The sequence below is a fragment of the Oryctolagus cuniculus genome, chromosome 18, assembly GCF_051225735.1.
Source record: "Oryctolagus cuniculus isolate XC-2025 breed Fujian yellow rabbit chromosome 18, ASM5122573v1, whole genome shotgun sequence".
NCBI classification, from domain to species: domain Eukaryota; kingdom Metazoa; phylum Chordata; class Mammalia; order Lagomorpha; family Leporidae; genus Oryctolagus; species Oryctolagus cuniculus.
Genome location: NC_142884.1, coordinates 64396945 through 64414309, shown reverse-complemented (window position 1 = coordinate 64414309; position 17365 = coordinate 64396945). Strand labels below are relative to the sequence as shown.

The window sequence follows — 17365 nt, the reverse complement described above, 5'->3', positions numbered from 1 at the left end:
TGGATACCCTCCCTCTTCGGTGAGAACCGGCAGACGTCATTTCAGCCTCTCATTAGCACGATGCGATCTGTTCTCGGACAATCCACGGCGCCGCGGCCACTCATCAGCACCCATTACTGCCTCGCGTTTATAGACTTTCCCTTTACTGCTCATCCTATTTCGCCCATCGAGTGTATTTCATATATGAAGTCATAATTACCAGGTTCTCTGCTCCTTACACTTCAAGTTTGCGAAATTTTTTTTTTCTGATCATAAAACCATTAAGTGCCTTCTTGTTGAAAATCTTGAAAACAGAGAAAAGTACAAAGGAGATAAAGCCATCCACCGTCAGGGACAACATCTCCGTGCACCGAGACATGCCTTTTTCAGGCCACGACGACAATCCTATAATATACGGTTTTGTATCTTGCTCTCTCCACCCCATTTGATGGAGCTTTCTTCCACACGCTAAAATATTAATCAAGACTATTCTTAATGGCTACTCCCTCTTCCACTCCATAATCGCAGCACAGTTCTCTGAACCTCTCCTTACCTTGGAAGTCACCTGTGGCTGAGACTTGTCACTGCCCTCCTAGTAACTGCTCTTCCTTGGTAACAGACAAGAGTGTTCATTGAGGGTGCAACAGCCTCAGCTAAAAACTCCACCTGGTACGCCCAAGGAATGGTCACATGACCAAGTCCCAGCCAATGAGCTGGACAGGAGGTAAGTGGGTGGGGCTTTGAGGGGAGGCTCTTTAAAGAGGCAGAGTCAGGTGGCGCCCTGGCCTCTGCCCCATGTCTTCCCAACAGGCGCTCGTTGGAACAGCCATCCTGAGACCAGGAGGAGGTGAGAGGCCCTTAGTGACAAGGTCACCCGGAAAGACGGACGGAGACCGGGCGCCTGCTCACCCAGCAGGGGCTTCCTCTCTGGACCTAACAGCCCTCTGTCAAGTCCCCAGGAATGCAGAGAAATGAAATTCCTCACGCGTGTCTTTCATCCACAGCTGAAGCTACCACACGCAAGACTCCTCTTGCATTCTTGCGCCCGCTTCTGCCTTCGCCGTCTCTGAAGCCTCACGAGCACGAGCCCACGCCCTTTTACCAGACAGCACACTGTCTGCACACAGAAGCCCTGGACAGCAGCGGGGCTGGGTCTCTCTTCCTCACCCTGAGAGCTGCCTCGTCCGCTGGTGATGGGCTCCCACTGGGAAGCCCGCAGAGAACCAGATGGACTCGTGTTTGCTCACGTTCAGTGTTCACAGAGCACCAGCTGCGAGGAGCCAAGCAAACAGCCCCTTGTTGGCTCAGGTGACTCCCTACAAGAATGCCCAAATTACAGGCCACTGGGGCCCTTGGCACACCCCTCAGCCTGGACCGCAGCCAGCAGGGCGTGCAGATGCCTGTAAGCTGGGCCCTCTTCTCAGAGGGGAGACCTGGCATGGTTCTGGGTCCAGCCCTCAGGGAGGCCTCAGATCCAACATAGCTCCTCCTGGAAGCCCTCACTTCCGGCAGCCACAGCCCAGGCATCCCAAGGGTCCTCCGGTCCCAAGGGGGCCTTGATGGAACATGTGACTGTGTAGACAATCTGCCTACCAGGGCCATGACTGTCGCTTATACAGGTGCCACGCAGTGGCATTATACAGCTTATTATTTTATACAGCTTATTACATCATTATGTACATACATATATATTACATATATGTACATATATATATTATAGAGCTTATTACATTATACAGCTGCCCAGTGCAGTCCCTCCTTGATTTGAGGAACTGGAGTCGAAGCTGCTTCTCCTCTGATACACAAACCACGCTGCCCCCAGAAACAGCAGACAATGCGCTGGAAAGCCCTAGCCCAACCAAAAACTTAAAGACCGGCATGGATCAGGGTTAGGCGAACTGCCAGTTTAAGTCGGGCTTAACCAGACGACAGTGCTTTCATGCCACTGCTTGAGACAATCTCTCAACCGTCTAAGTCCAATCTGCAGCCTCTGGGCAAACAGAATGGGGAAGCCAACATCAGCGCTCTCTAGCGATGCAGCACCCCGTCTGCTCCCAGGGCCTCACGGCCGCAGAGGCGAGAGGACGTGGCACCATCCAGTCTCCACTCCTGTGATTTTTGACAAATGAATCAACTTTGGGAATAAGCCCCTTTTTTTCCTTTTCTAAAGAGAAAACAAGTCCGAAGTCCTGCCCACCTCCCACCCCAGTTACGCACGCTTCACCCCGATTAACAGGATGGCGTTTCCATCTCCTTGCTTCCCACGGTGTTATTTCATATAAACACCATCACACGTCTGCCTGCAGCTCCTGGGCTGTGGCTACAGCACTGTTTCCAACGCTTCCGGCGAGGAGGGGCGGGAGCACCGACACAAGTGCCTTCTGCCGTGCTCTGCATCCAGACTTCGTCAGCTACCAGCGGCTCAGGCACCATCTCTGAGAACCCGCGGCAGGTCCTCTCCTTCCATTCACTGAAAGCTCCGAGCTCGCACAAGGAGCATCTGCAGAAGGGGAATGGAGCCTCCTGAGATGTGGCCACGATCCAGCGCTGTCACAGCCCACGCCGGTCGGCCTACCCTTCCCGGCCACCCGCCCGACAGGGCCTCCCACCGGGGAGTTCCATTAACCAACTGCTTGGGGGTTTCTGTATATTTATATTACCTCCTCGTCTCTCCCTCAGTTCTACCAGGGCACATTGGGGGAAAAAACGTTACGATAAACTTTAATAAAAACAAAATTAAAATGATTAAGCCTTTCATATCCTTTAGAGATGATCTCCATTCCGCTGGCTGGTCCAACCTGCAAGAAAGCGAATGCAAACTACCGCTTGCTGCTGCTTTTCAATCTTCTCCTCTCCTCCCTGAAGAAACAAACAGAAAAGGCTGCCCAGGGCCACATATTTAAAACAAATTAAATTTGTCCTCACAACACACGGCATCCAGGTGTAGTTAAAACATTCTTTCCAAACATCCACAAAAGCTGCCAACATTCTCCCTCCTCCAGGGTCTTCCAACAGCAGCCTGACAATCCCACAGGGACAGGAGCCCTGGAGGTGGGGGTGCTTCCTTGAAAACAGCTGGTGAAAAAGATCACAAGGCAATGACCCCCGTGCCTGTGTGTCAAGGAAGGTGCTGGTACCTCCGCACATCATCTACCCCCCCCCCCAAAGTCCAAAACAAAGAACCAGTCTAGATTCCTGATTAAAGCCCAGGGGCCAGCGCTGTGGTGCAGCGGGTTAAAGCCTCTGCTTGTAGTGCTGGTATCTCGTATGGGTGCAGGTTCAAGTCCCGGCTGCTCCATTTCCCATCCAGCTCCCTGCTAATGGCCTGGAAAGGCAGGAGAATGACTCAAGTCCTTGGGCCCCTGCACCCACGTGGGAGACCCGGAAGAAGCTCCTGGCTCCTGGCTTCAGATCAGCTGAGCTCTGGCCATTGCAGGCATTTGGGGAGTGAACTAGCAGATGGAAACCCTCTCTGTGTGTGTCTTTACCACTCTGTAACCGTCTTTCAAATAAATAAATCTTTAAAAAATAGCACAGAACGCACAAAGCCTCCAGGTCGTAAGTGTTCTAAGGAAATCTACAGACCCACCTGGGGTGTGCAGAGAGGAGAATGGCGGCAAAACCAGCTCAGGTCTGTCTGTCAGAGGCAGGTCATGAGCCCTCCCCAAGACTCGCAGCCCTTGGGTCGCCCAAGAACAGAGATGCGCTTTTGTGGGGCTACAGCAGCAAATGCTGACATGAAACACTGTCCTGGCTATGAATGCTGTCCATCTGCTACGCCAAGATGTTGTGCAGGACGTGACCCCTGCAGGGCGTGGGGGGTAGGCGGTGATGCTCCACCTGGCTTCAGTCATCGCCTAGCACACCTGCCCACGCCTGGTTTCTCACCATCTGTGTCGGGTGTTTCTACTGTGGTGGGGACAGCTCCTCCTCATGGCACAAGGACAGACATCTCCTGGTTTTGACACTTGAGCAATGAGTCACTGGACCGATTTCCTTTGGCACAAAAATTTGCCGACCCCTGGGCTAAAGGACAAGCCCACGGAGCTCCGCCGATCCCAGGTAAACCTGCACCTGACTTCCTTGGGGCCCAGGGTTGACCCGAGTCCCCTCTCACATGCAGGTGCCCCTGTCATCACTCTGGAGACGTGGTGACTCAGTCCTCCTCCAGGCCCACACCCGCTCCCTGGCCTGCGAGTGACCACAAGAGGAGTGGAAAGACAATTCACTGAGCCACAGGGATGTCCAAGCGTCCAGAGCCATCTGAACACGTCAATCACGCTGCGCTCTGCCTGGCTTAGACCTTCTCGGTGACGTTCCATCTTGATGGTAGCACAGTGCAAGTCTCCGCCCACCTTTGCCAGGACCACAGGACCAGGCTGCTGGGACAACAGCTTCCCCTCCACCCTCTGCCCCCCTTCCTGGCCCTGCAACCAGCCCAGGCTGTCTGCACTTTCTGCATCCTTCACCTCCTCCCTGGCCAGCTCCAATGTCACCTCTGCAGGGGAGAACTCTGCAGGGCCCTGCCCCCACCCCCAGTCTGCTCCCTGCTCTATTTTTACAGCAGGATGCACACCTGACATGCTCTATCTGTTCACTGGAGTCTGCCTCCCCTCAGCTAGGAGGGAGAAGTCCAGACTCTGCACTTTCTTCCTGCAGGCAGATCCCCCTGATCCTAGAGCTACGCCTGGCCACGCTAGGGCCACGGCCCGTGGGCTGAGGATTAAAGAACTCCTCTACGCTCCCATCAGTCACATCCTGCTCAGCCTGACTCTTTTCCAAAAGCAGCGAGGAAAATCAAATACTGTCCTCTTCCCCGCTGGGCGCCTCATCTTGGTCCCGTCACCCCCCAACTCTGCAGCACTCCCTGCGCTCCTCATACCTTCCTTCTCCCTCTTTTCCAAAAGTCTTGGCCCCTGATTTTGATTTTCTCCCTTCTTGTACTGCCCATGAAGCCGCTGTTGCTGCTTTCTGAATCATTCAACCTGAAGTCCAGCTAACACCCACCACCGAATCCCAGTAACACCCTAGGAACACGCCAGGTCGGACCAGGTGGCCCGACGCCACATCCTCATTACAGGGTTCTGGTGCTGGTGCCCGACCGGAGACCACGCGAGAGAGGAGCTCTGCCCGCAGCGGCCAGACCGAGGCTCCCCTCTCCCCCTGCTGGGTTCCCCATTCTTCTGGAATCGATTCTCTCAAGAAAACCACAGAAGGGCCTGGGGTGTCAGGGAAACCACGCAAGCCATCCCCGCTTCTCAGAGACGGGGGCTGCCGTCTGGATGTGTGCGGAATCACGGACAACAGCTCCCCCTGTCCACGCTGCTGCCTTAGGAGTTCTTCCTTTCTGTCCTCAGAGAACTGAGCAAGGGGCCACACACACTGCTTTGCAGACCCGAGTGTGGCCTGTGCACCAGGACAAGGAACTGGGATGCGGCGGGAAAGGCACGCGGCCCCTGAGCCTGGGCCTCTGCTCCGAGACCCAGCCTGGGAACTTGGGGCAGCGAAGAAATGACCCCACGTGGCGCAGAGACACACAGCACCAGTGGGAGACTGGACGCCCGAGGCACCTGCCGCTGCTGGGCACCCGGCGACGGCACTGCGGCTTCCTGCTCGCTGTGATGCCCACACCCAAGGCTTGCCCTGAGGAAAGATGAGCACTGGGGATGAAGACAGACACAAAATCCCCAGGGACAAAGCAGGGGCTGGGCCCCCCTCCACTCAGCGTTACTCGGGTGAAAACTGACGCCCTGGGGCCTCGATATAACCTTCACCACGGAGCTTCTGACACGGAGCAGGGTAAATCCAAGGAGAGCTAAGTCTTCCGATACCTCCAGCAACAGGAAGTGTTCGCACGGCAGCCCAGACAACCGACACCATACAGAATTGTGCACCTTGACAGGTCACAGAGCACGCAAGGCTCCGGGGGGGGGGGGGGGCATTTACCCCAGCCGGAGCCGAAGCCAAGGCCATCGGAGCCCACGCACACGTCCACTGCACGCTGCTTCACCCTGAGAAGTGCCTGCGGGCAGCAGAGAGGGGTCCTATTTCTGTAGATGCCATCCACATGAACCTAACACCAGCCTGCTTTCACAAGGGTATTCCAAAAAGTATATGGAAACACTAAATTGAAAAATTATTCTGGGGGGCTGGCACCGTGGCACAGAGGGTAAAGCTGCCGCCTGCGAGACCGGCATCTCATAGGGTCAGTTCGAGTCCTAGCTGCTCTACTTCTGATCCAGCTCCCTGTTACCCACACCTGGCCAAAGCAGCAGAGGATGGCTCAAGTGCTTGGGTGCCTGCACTCACATGGGAGACCGGGATGAAGCTCCTGGCTTCAGCCTGACCGAGCCCCGGCCACTGCAGCCATTTGGGGGAGTAACCAGCAGATGAAAGAGCTCTCTCCCGTTAACTCTGCCTTTAAAACAAACAAACAAACAAACAAACAAACAAGAAGGAAGGAAGGAAGGAAGGAAGGAAGGAAGGAAGGAAGGAAGGAAGGAAGGAAGGAAGGAAGATCCACCCACCCAGTCCTTTAAAACGTGGCTTTATTTTGGAGACATGGCTTTCAAAGAATCAATTAAGCTAAAATAGGATGGGCCCTACTCCACGGGGTGGCTGGCCCCTCCCAGAAGCACCACACTGCTCACACACAGACAAGGGGCCACGGGACGGGACACTCGGCAGGCCAACGAGGGAAGCCTCAGGAGCCACCAAATCTGCCAACACCTTGATCTCAAAGTTCTCGCCTCTAAGACTGCAGGACAATAATTTCTGCTATTGATACCACCAGGTGTGCGCAGTAGTGTTATGGCAGTCCCAGCACCCAACACAACCCACCAGGAAGCACCCTATTCTGAGCACACGGCTGAAAACCAGGGACAGGGGTGACAGGAAAAAGGGACCCGTTCTTCTGTGGCTTCATAACAAAAATGGTTATTCTGGATAAAATCTTGGGTTAAAACAAAAAACTCACATACTGTCCAGTTTTTAGTATTCTAAGTAGAGCAGAGGTCAGGATCTTTTCAGAACAATAAATAGCTCCTTTGATTAACATATACACAGAAGGCTTCAAGACCATTCTAAGGTATAGAACTGTACAAAGCCCTTAGCATGCATTCTGAAAACCACATCTTTACAAAGTTCATTCAAAGTCCCTCAAAACTGCTAATGGAATAATATGTGAGTGGCAAAGCCGAAATTAAATGCCTATTTAAAGACACATTTTTCTCAAACTGAAAAACAGAAGCAGAAAGAGAAAGCAAGAAATGTTATACCCCCGTCCCCAATTCAGGTCAGCAAAAAGCAGGTGGCCCCATGGGTCCCGTATTTCAAGCCAGGGGTAGTGGGCATGTGGGCAGCTAAGATACTCCATCCCATATCGGAGTGCCTGGACTTGAGTTTCCCGACTCTAGCTTCCTGCTAATGCACACCCTGGAAGGCAGCTGCTGACGCCTTGAGTACCTGGGTCCCTGCCACCCTCACAGGAGACACTTTTAAAGTTCCTGAATCCTGGACTCGGATGTTGCAGGCATGTGGGGAGTGAACTAGTGAAAGGGAGATCTCTGTACTTCAAATAGATAAATTACATAAATAAATAACTCTCAGGTCAGAACACAGCCAAAGCATATTATGGGGATGCAGCACAAAACTCGTCCGACCATCCAAGAAGGATGTACTTTTCTCTAAAGGGAGCAGAAAACTTTATCACTTTGCTTATGGCCTTGTCCAAACACTGATGGAGATTGTGGACTCCAAAGGCCTCATGAGCCTGGGAAGCTCATGTCAATAGCCTCGGGTGGTCTGTGATGTCATACTTAAGAGTGTTCATTGTTAAATTAACAACAGGAGTCACTGTGCACATGCTCCCCATGCAGGATATCTGTCCTCAATGAGCTATATTCAGAGTTAATTGTAAAACCAGTTCTCAAACTCTGTGTGTGTGTGTGTGTGTGTGTGTGTGTGTGAGTGTGTACGCACAAAAATTGTTGAAATCTTTACTTGGTCAAGAGTTGGTCTTCTGTGTACAAAGTTAATTGAAAATGAATCTTAATGGAGAATGGGACTGGCACGGGGAGAGGGAGGAGGAGGAGGGGTAGGAGTGTGGGCGGGAGGGCGGGTATGGCGGGAAGAATACCTGTATTCCTAAAGTTGTACATAAAATTCATACTCCTTAAAAAGTAAATTTAAAAAAAAATTGCCCAAGCCAGTGAAAACCTAAGGGCAACCAGCGAGGAATCCAGTGCTGGCCAACAGCACATCCTAAATGATCCTACAAACCTTTACTGGCCACAGAGGTAGCCAGGAACCCAATGGCACCAGTAAGTGCTTCAAATCGCTCTAGTACAGGAATGACAGAGAAACTGAACTCAGAATGTTATTCATGGAGCCAGCTCTGTGGTGCAGCGGGAAATCCACCGCCTGTGAAACTAGCATCCCAGATGGGCGCTGGTTTGAGTCCTGGATGCTCCTCTTCTAGTCCAGCATCCTGTTAATGTGCACCCTAGGAGACAGCAGGGGATACTTCAAGTCCTTGGGCCCCTGTACCCATGTGGGAGACCCATATGAAGCTCCTGCTCCTGGCTTCAGCCTGGCCCTGCTCTGTAGTGCTGTGGTCATTAGGAAAGTAAGCCACAAGATGAAAGATCTTGCTGCTCACTCGCTCACTCTCTCTTAACTCTGCATTTCAAATAAATAAATAACTCCTTAGAAACTGTTTTTAACATATTCACATATGGGAAAGCTGGAAAAACTTCCCGTAGCTTTCAAAGGAGCTGGAAGCCCAGGAGTCATGGAGTGGGGCAGGGCCGACGGTGACAAGCAAGGCCATGCAACTTTCCACCACCAGCGTTTCAAGGGTGTCACCTGGGACTGTAATGCTTACAACAGGGTCACAGTGTGAAGGGGGTCCCTGAACATGTGCAAGTCTTTGAGCTATTTCTTTACAATCCCTTACAGACCCTTCCAAGGACAGGAGCGACTTGCAGGTAGGCTGGAAATAGCCCAGAAGTGGATTCCCGGGACATTCCTGAAGGTCACAGGAGCACCTGTCATTGCAGCTCTTCAAAATGACATCTGGGGGGCCGGCACTGTGGCTCACTTGGTTAATCCTCCACCTGCGGCACCAGCATCCCACATGGGCACTGGATTCTAGTCCCGGTTGCTCCTCTACCAGTCCAGCTCTCTGCTGTGGCCCAGAAGGGCAGTGGAGGATGGTCCAAGTCCTTGGGCCCTGCACTCACATGGGAGACCAGGAAGAAGCACCTGGCTCCTGGCTGCAGATCGGCAGTCCCAGTGTCTCTAGGCTCTGGTTAGTGGACCCCTCCCCATTGCTCACTCCTCAACACACACACGCCCTACAGGATCTCACCTAATCCCAGTAACCATCAGCAGGAATCTTTCTTCCTTTTTATCTCTTTGCTGTGCCACCTGGCATGATCCCCTGCCCCCTGACCACTAGGGATTGGCCACAGTGCTGCGCCTCTCCGAGGGGGCCACATCTGCCCACGAGGACACACACCAGTATGACTCAGGGGACAGCACGGAAGACACGCTGGTGTCCCCATCAAGGCTAATCAGAGGGCAGCCGAGAGCCAGTGCTTAGTATTAGACACTGAGCAACACAAACACCCCAGTGCCTTTGACCAGCCCAGAAAACCGCGACAAGCATGCATGGTGGATCTTGAACATGAATGGAACCCCAGCAACCCAGGGTCACCGGTGACTGCTAAGGAAGTGCAGGTGCTGGTCTCTCCCACAGCAGACAGACAGGTAAGACGCTCAGGGGAGGCAGGAGGCTGCAGACTCCGGACCCAGTGCCAAGACCGGCACCTGGCTATGTCACGTCCCCTCCAGATGGACCCTTGAAAGCCTGCAGCAGCCAACTGCAGCGAACAGGCACTCTGCATGTGTCCACCTTCCTGCAGGCCCACGCATCCGCATATCTTGCAGAGAGGCAGCAGAAAAGCTGAATTGCCCTTAATTACCCAGGTCAAGAAGGCTCCTAGACAATGGCTCTCGGGTTTCTTGCTGGTAGTGATGGATTCTTGCTGGTAGATGTGGCTTCATCATATTCCCAACTTAGAAGCAAGAGCTTCTCCAAGACGGCCTTCTGGAACCACGCAGCTCAGGTCTGCAGCTTTCATGACTGTGTGTGTGTGTGTGTGTGTGTGTGTGTGTGGAGGAGGAGGGAGGACATACTAGCATGTACTTAGAGGGATGGGATGAGGAACAGGTAATCAGAAGCCATCACAATTACAAATGTAAATGAACAGGCAATTGGCACTGACCTTTGCAGATTGTTAGAGGACTAATTAAGGCAAATCAGGGACTCTGCTCCCACAGAAAAACAAGACAGGGTACACCCCAAGAACCACTCCTGGCCTCTCCACATGAATGCAGAATGCAGGAGACTCGGCAACTAAACCACGCACGCTTCACACTCACAAACAGAAAACCAGACAACGGAGGTTTACTTCCTGGGTATGTTGTCGGCAAGGCTGCTGGGATCTCTATCAAGTAGCACACCACCACTACGCCAACGCCGGCGGTGTGCTTGGGACTCCTGGTCTTACCGGCGCCGCGGCTCACTAGGCTAATCCTCCGCCTGCAGCGCCGGCACCCTAGGTTCTAGTCCCAGTTGGGGTGCTGGATTCTGTCCTGGTTGCTCCTCGTCTAGTCCAGCTCTCTGCTGTGGCCCGGGAAGGCAGTGGAGGATGGCCAAGTGCTTGGGCCCTGCACCCCATGGGAGACCAGGAGGAAGCACCTGGCTCCTGGCTTCGGATCAGCACAGTGCGCCGGCCACAGCAACCATTTGGGGGGTGAACCAACGGAAGGAAGACCTCTCTCTCTGTGTCTCTCTCTCTCACTGTCTAACTCTGTCAAAAAAAAAAAATATATATATATATATATCAGAAAGAAACTCCTGGTTTCTACGGATTCCACCCGGGACACCTCACGCTTCGCTCAGAGCGGCCGTTCTTAGTTGTTAGGAAAACACCAGTGGGGCTGGCCGTGAAGCCACTCCTGCCACACTGCCATCCTATCTGCAGTGCTAGTGCAGGCTGCTCCCCTTTGGAGCCAGCTCCCTGCTAACGTACACGGGAGAGCAGCACAATATGGCCAAGTACCTGGGCCCCTACACCCAAGTGGGAGACCTGGACAGAGCTGCTGGTTCCTGGCTTTGGCCTGGCCCAGTCCCAACTGTTGTGGCCATTTGCAGGGTGAACCAGTGGATTTAAGATCTCTGTCTCCCCACCCCCACATTCTGCCTTTAAAATAAACAAATAATTTTTTTTCAAAAGAAGAAAGATAAACATCTTTTTTTTTTAAAAAAGGAGCTCCCTGTATTCTGCAAACTCTATTCTTCTTTTGCAAACATTGTATTCTTTCTCTTCATAGACACAGGATGATTTCTCTGTATCTCTGCAAGGTACAGCTTTGTTTCTAAAAAGCCCTGTGAAACTTACAATCCTTGTCCAAGTAGTCTTTTATTACAACGAAGTCTTATTTTCTCCATTCCTCCACTGATGCTCAAAATGTCCATTATCCCAATTTGTTCTGATGCACTTTGACCTTCAACCTCACTAGTGAGCGACACTGCACCCCCATGCCTTCCCCGAGCCCTGTCAGCAAGACGCGGAGCAAAAAGGGGGTGGGGCATGGCTGGTTTTACAGAAACAACACTGAGAATCACAGAACTGACCACAGCATATTTTAGGCTTATGAGGAAAATTATGCTGAAATTGTATGTAATTTAGCTGTTCGTAAAAAAAGATGAACTTCATTTAGAGGATAGCTTATGCCAATTCTGAAAAATAAAAACAAAGGCAGATAAGAAAGCAGAAAATGATGTATTTTCTGTTCAGCTTAAGCTGTGTGAGTTCAGGAGAACTCCCCAAACTTCATTTCTGAGAAGTGATCTATTCAGGGAAGCCGGGGGGCATTTCAGGAAAGGCAGGCCCCCACACCACATCTCTCTGCCAGCGGCATCCACTTCCTTGACCCCAAGCAGCCAGCACCCTAAATGGCAAGATGGGTCAGTCACAGCGGACACCATCTTTCCCTCCACCCTGAAGGATGGCGCCCCCTCAAAGGGACTGACCGACCACTGCCGGGTACCTTGAATGGGTGGCCAGTGCACTCACCAGGGGCTCTGTGCTGAAAGCCAAGGCAACACGAGCTGTCCCCCAACCCACACCGAGTCTGGAATGCAATAGATCCTCCACAGGGAACATGACACTTAACTGCACGCATGTGAAGCGTGTGTAGGTCACCAGCCACATGGAACAGCCGTGTGGAGGATGAGGCATGGACAAAACGAAGAGGGCGAGAAAGGCCAGCGAAGGCGACGGAAGGTCTGTGTTCTTAGAGCCCAGGGCACTGAGAGTGAAATTAATGACAGTTTCACCTGGGAGCTGGGAACGACTTTTCACTAAGGTAACTGGGAAGTTGATGCCACACACCAGCTGCCCATGTACACCTTCCATCTTCCCAGAGGTTCTGCTCAACTCAGGGGAACCAAACAGCTGGTGCTGGCCACTAAGGGACATATGCCAGGACATGAGGCCACGAAGCCTGTTGTGCAGGTAGGAATGAAAGGAAAGGCCGGCCAGCGCCGCGGCTCACTAGGCTAATCCTCCGCCTTGCGGCGCCGGCACACCGGGTTCTAGTCCCAGTCGGGGCGCCGGATTCTGTCCCGGTTGCCCCTCTTCCTGGCCAGCTCTCTGCTGTGGCCCAGGAAGGCAGTGGAGGATGGCCCGGGTGCTTGGGCCCTGCACCCCATGGGAGACCAGGAGGAGTGCCTGGCTCCTGCCATCGAATCGGCGCGGTGCGCTGGCTGCAGCACGCCGGCCACGGCGGCCATTGGAGGATGAACCAACGGCAAAAAGAAAGACCTTTCTGTCTCTCTCTCTCACTGTCCACTCTGCCTGTCAAAAAAAAAAATAAAAGGAAAGGCCGAATTCTAACCAAGCCAGGGCAACAACCCAACATCAAGGTCAAGAGGCAGGCGCTGGGTGCAGCAGCTAAACTGTACCCCACCCTGGAGCGCCTGGGTTCCCGTTTCGGTTCCACTCCCAATTCTGCCTCTTGCTAATGTGCACCCTGGCAGGCAACAGGTGCTGGCTCAAGTAGTTGGACTCTACATGGGAGATCTGAACTGAATTCCAGGTCCCTGGCTTCCACCTGGCCCAAGCCTTGCTCTTGCAGGCATTCAGAAAGCGGACCAAAAGATAGAAGATCTCTCTCTCTCTTTGCCTTCTAAATAAGTTAATTAAAAACTTAAAAAACCAATACAAGTCAAAAGAGAACAATGTTGGGGGTGGGGGAGGGCTTCACCGGAGACATCACTTTCTTTCCTCTGAGCTGTGTGTTAGAATGTCATTTGTCCATTAGGAATGGCCACCACCGTGCACGTGTACCACAGGGTGAGGGTAGAACACGTCCCCATGAAAACAGAGGACGACACTCAGGCAGCCCAGGGACCTCGAGGCAATGCTCCACCACCACAGGGCACCCAGGGACAGGGCCTCACCATCAGCACATGGCGGCCAGGGCCCAGATGTCACACATCAGGCCACGAGACCTGTTAAGGGGTTACGCAGCCAGTGGAGGCAGACAGAAACCTCAGCCAGCGTCACAGTGTTCTGAAGGCCAGAGGCAGCCTTTGCAACTTCCTGTCTCTGGACACCCTCCCCCAGACTGACACGTCCTCGTGAACTTGACCGACCAGCAGACACGTGACTTAAGCTGCAGACAGAGTCAGAAGAGATCCTATCTTTGCCATTCCCAGGGAAGAAAACAGCTCACTCCAGCAGCCCCAGCGAGGAAAAAATCTTGATACCATGGAAGGCCCTAAGAGGGTCAGAGCGAGGCAAGGAGAGGAAGTGACGTCTGGTGGCGTTAGCTGACAACCTGGTGGTGCACAGAGCTCAGAGGAGAAAAGGAAATTTAGGAGGGGAAAATACACCGGCATCTAAGCAGGTAACAACCAAACTCCAGAACGGCAAGCTCCAGATGGCCCAACCCCAGACGTGCAGTGTGGGGTCCAAGTGCAGGGGCCCGGGAAAGCACACGGAGGCATCCTAACTCCCCACACTGCAAGCATAAAGCCTAACGTCTCGATCATGACATCAGAGAGGAGGGAATTGGGGCCCTGGTGAGCAGCTGTGGCACCGACCACCTTAACCGGCTCAAGCCCGCCAGGCCCAGGGTGCCCGTTTTCCCAAGGATTCGCCCACGTCTTCGAGAGCCCATTCCTGGGCACAGGAGGCTGAATTTCAACCTGAGTTTTCTTTCAGGGGTTTCCTGTGCCCGTCACCCTATCACCTTTGTCATCTGCACAGCACGCACTTCCCTGGCGTGCCTGTGGGGGAGGGGAGCAGGGGTTGGGCAGGGAGGAACAAGTCACATACAGGACTCCAGGCCAAAGACAACGCCAGAGAGGAAGTCGGCCATCGCCACTGGGGCTGCTCCCACACACAAGGGGGAAGCACCCCAACAGGCGTCAAATGAGGGAAAGCCACAGGCAGGGGCGTGGGCCGTGGTTCCCGGGCAGCATCAGCGCACACGACCGGGACCCACAGCCGCGGCAGCCGTGCCCCTTCTGGTTGGGAGAGCCTCGCTCACAGAAAGGGAGCTCTCGGGAGAGCCAATCAGACTCGAGAGTGGAAGACACACACTTTACGCGGACCATCAGAACAAGGATGCGTACAGAGCTGGCCAAAGAAACACCCTGCAGACCCTGAAGAAATCGGTCTACAGCTGCCAGAAGGCAGGAGGACCCCAGGAACCACTCGGGAGGCGGCAGCATCAGGGGTGGTGCGGACACTGGGTGCACAGCAGGGTCCCCGGCTGCAGGCGGCGCTGCGCTCAGTCCCCGGGCGTGGCCATGAGTCTGTGGCGCCCCTGACCACCACCCAGGGACGGGCTCCAGGACGATGTGGAGGCCCCACCGAGGAAGGCACAGAACTGTGACCAGAAAAGGCACTGAGAAAGGCTGGGACGGAAGGGACAGCATCACAGCGACCTAGGGGTGACAGAAACTAAAATGGGCCCAACAGCACGTTCCAGAAGAGACAGGTTGACCTGGAGAACCGGCCTGGGTGCTGTGGGAAGACCTCAGCTCCTCCCACGGGAGCTACTGGGAAACCATGGTGCGGCCTCACCTCTGTGTGTGGCCGACTCACTGCACAGGGCAGCGGGTGACCTGGACAGAGGGAGCAGGTCGACCGGCACGGGGGTCTTGAAAAGACGCAGACAGGGACACTGAGTGACCTGGACAGGGATGGTGGGATGACCCAGACAAGGGCACAGAGACAGCCCACAGAGGGCAAGGGAAGAGATGCAGAGGGGGGTGGCAAGAAGAGCAGGGCAGGGGTGGGACAGCCTGCAGAGGCGGGGTGGGCGGGCCAGGGAGGGGCGCCTCCCAGAGGCAGCAAAAGCTGACAAGACAAGAGCTGTCGCAGCAAGGTTAGCATGAATTAATCATGGCACCAGGAAAACCAGGGAAAACAAAAAGTTGTACAAGAAGGTAAACGAAATTATAAAACTCTACATGGCTCAGCTGTGATTAATATTTATAGAGTTATAATAATGAAAACACTGAATATTAATATAACCCCAAATTATTATTTCATCCTAATGGAAGACAGAGGGAAGGGAAGGCGGAGGGCAGAGGGAGGGCTGGAGGGTGTGGGAGGGGGCACGGGAGCGTGTGGACGCGGCTGTGTGTGTGTGAGTGAGTGTATGTGGGGCAGAGTGTGTGCCGTACCTGTGTTTGCAGTGGGGCTGTGAGCCCGTGCAGGGTATGGGTACGTGGGGATGGCGTCCTGCGCATTTGTGGGGTGTGCAGCGTCCATGCTTGTGGTCATGTGGCGTGCTGGTGTGCGTGGTGCCTGGGTTCTGTGGACGGCACATGTGTGCAAGTGGCCACGAGGGGGTGGGTCTGAAGAGGAGGAGCAGGCAGTAACATCCTCTCCTTCCAGAGCTAAAAGTTGACCGACAATGACTGAAACACGAGGACAGCAACAAACAGTCCCGGAAGGGGCTGTGAGAGATGGAGGCAACTGAAGCAGCGTGGGAGAGGCTCAGGCCCAGACCCAGGCAGACCCAGGCAGACCCAGGCAGACCCAGGCAGACCCAGGCCAGACCCAGGCAGACCCAGGCAGACCCAGGCAGACCCAGGCCAGACCCAGGCAGACCCAGGCCAGACCCAGGCCAGACCCAGGCAGACCCAGGCCAGACCCAGGCCAGACCCAGGCCAGACCCAGGCAGACCCAGGCAGACCCAGGCCAGACCCAGGCAGACCCAGGCAGACCCAGGCAGACCCAGGCAGACCCAGGCCAGACCCAGGCAGACCCAGGCCAGACCCAGGCCAGACCCAGGCAGACCCAGGCAGACCCAGGCCAGACCCAGGCCAGACTCAGGCAGACCCAGGCCAGACCCAGGCCCAGACCCAGGCCAGACCCAGGCAGACCCAGGCCAGACCCAGGCCAGACCCAGGCAGAGGGGCCTGTGGGAGGATGCGCCGGTTCTTAGAAGGCATGCACAGGGGCCAGCGCTGTGGTGCAGCAGGTAAAGCTGCTACCTGCAGTACCGACATCCCATATGCGTGCAGGTTCTAGTCCTGGCTGCTCCACTTCCCATCCAGCTCTCTGCTATGGATCGAGAAAAGCAGTAGAAGATGGCCCAAGTCCTACGGCCCCTGCACCCATGGGGGAGACCTGGAAGAAGCTCCTGGCTCTGCCTCTGCCTCTATGTAACTCTGCCTTTCAAAAAAAATAAAATAGGGGCTGGCACTGTGGCATAGTGGGTTAATGCCCTGGCCTGCAGTGCCGGCATCCCATATGGGCGCCCGTTTGAGATACGACTGCTCCACTTCCGATCCAGCTCTCTGCTGTGGCCTCAGAAAGTAGTAGAAGATGGCCCAATTCCTTGGGCTCCTGCACCCGCATGGGAGACCCAGAAGAAGCTCCTGGCTCCTGGCTTCGGATCGGAGCAGTTCTGGCCATTGCGGCCAATTGAGGAGTGAACCATCAGATGGAGGACCTCCCTCCCTCCCTCCCTTCTTCTCTCTCTCTCTCTCTCTCTCTGCCTCTCCTCTCTGTGTAACTCTGTCTTTCAAATAAATAAATCTTTTAAAATAAATAAATAAATAACATAAATCTTAGGAAAAAGAAAAACAAAGAAGGCATGTGCAGCTCTTCATCTCCCTTGACATGAAAATTGAAAACTGGCACAGCCACGGTAGCCCAAGGGCTGAGCAGGTGCTGGGGAGATGGAGCCCCAAGATGTAGCCAGAGGAGCACAGCCTGTGTGGGGAGCCAGGGGCTTGTCAGCCACACGGCAGGACCAGGCACAGGAGCGAGCATGCCTGCGAGGGCAG

The 17365-nt window shown here is 54.2% G+C and overlaps 1 protein-coding gene across 4 annotated transcripts in view; it reads right to left on the bottom strand.

Annotated features, from left to right (window-relative positions):
• Positions 1–17365, bottom strand: part of ZFHX3 (zinc finger homeobox 3) — a 254770-nt gene that overhangs the window by 86235 nt on the left and 151170 nt on the right. The window lies entirely within an intron of this gene.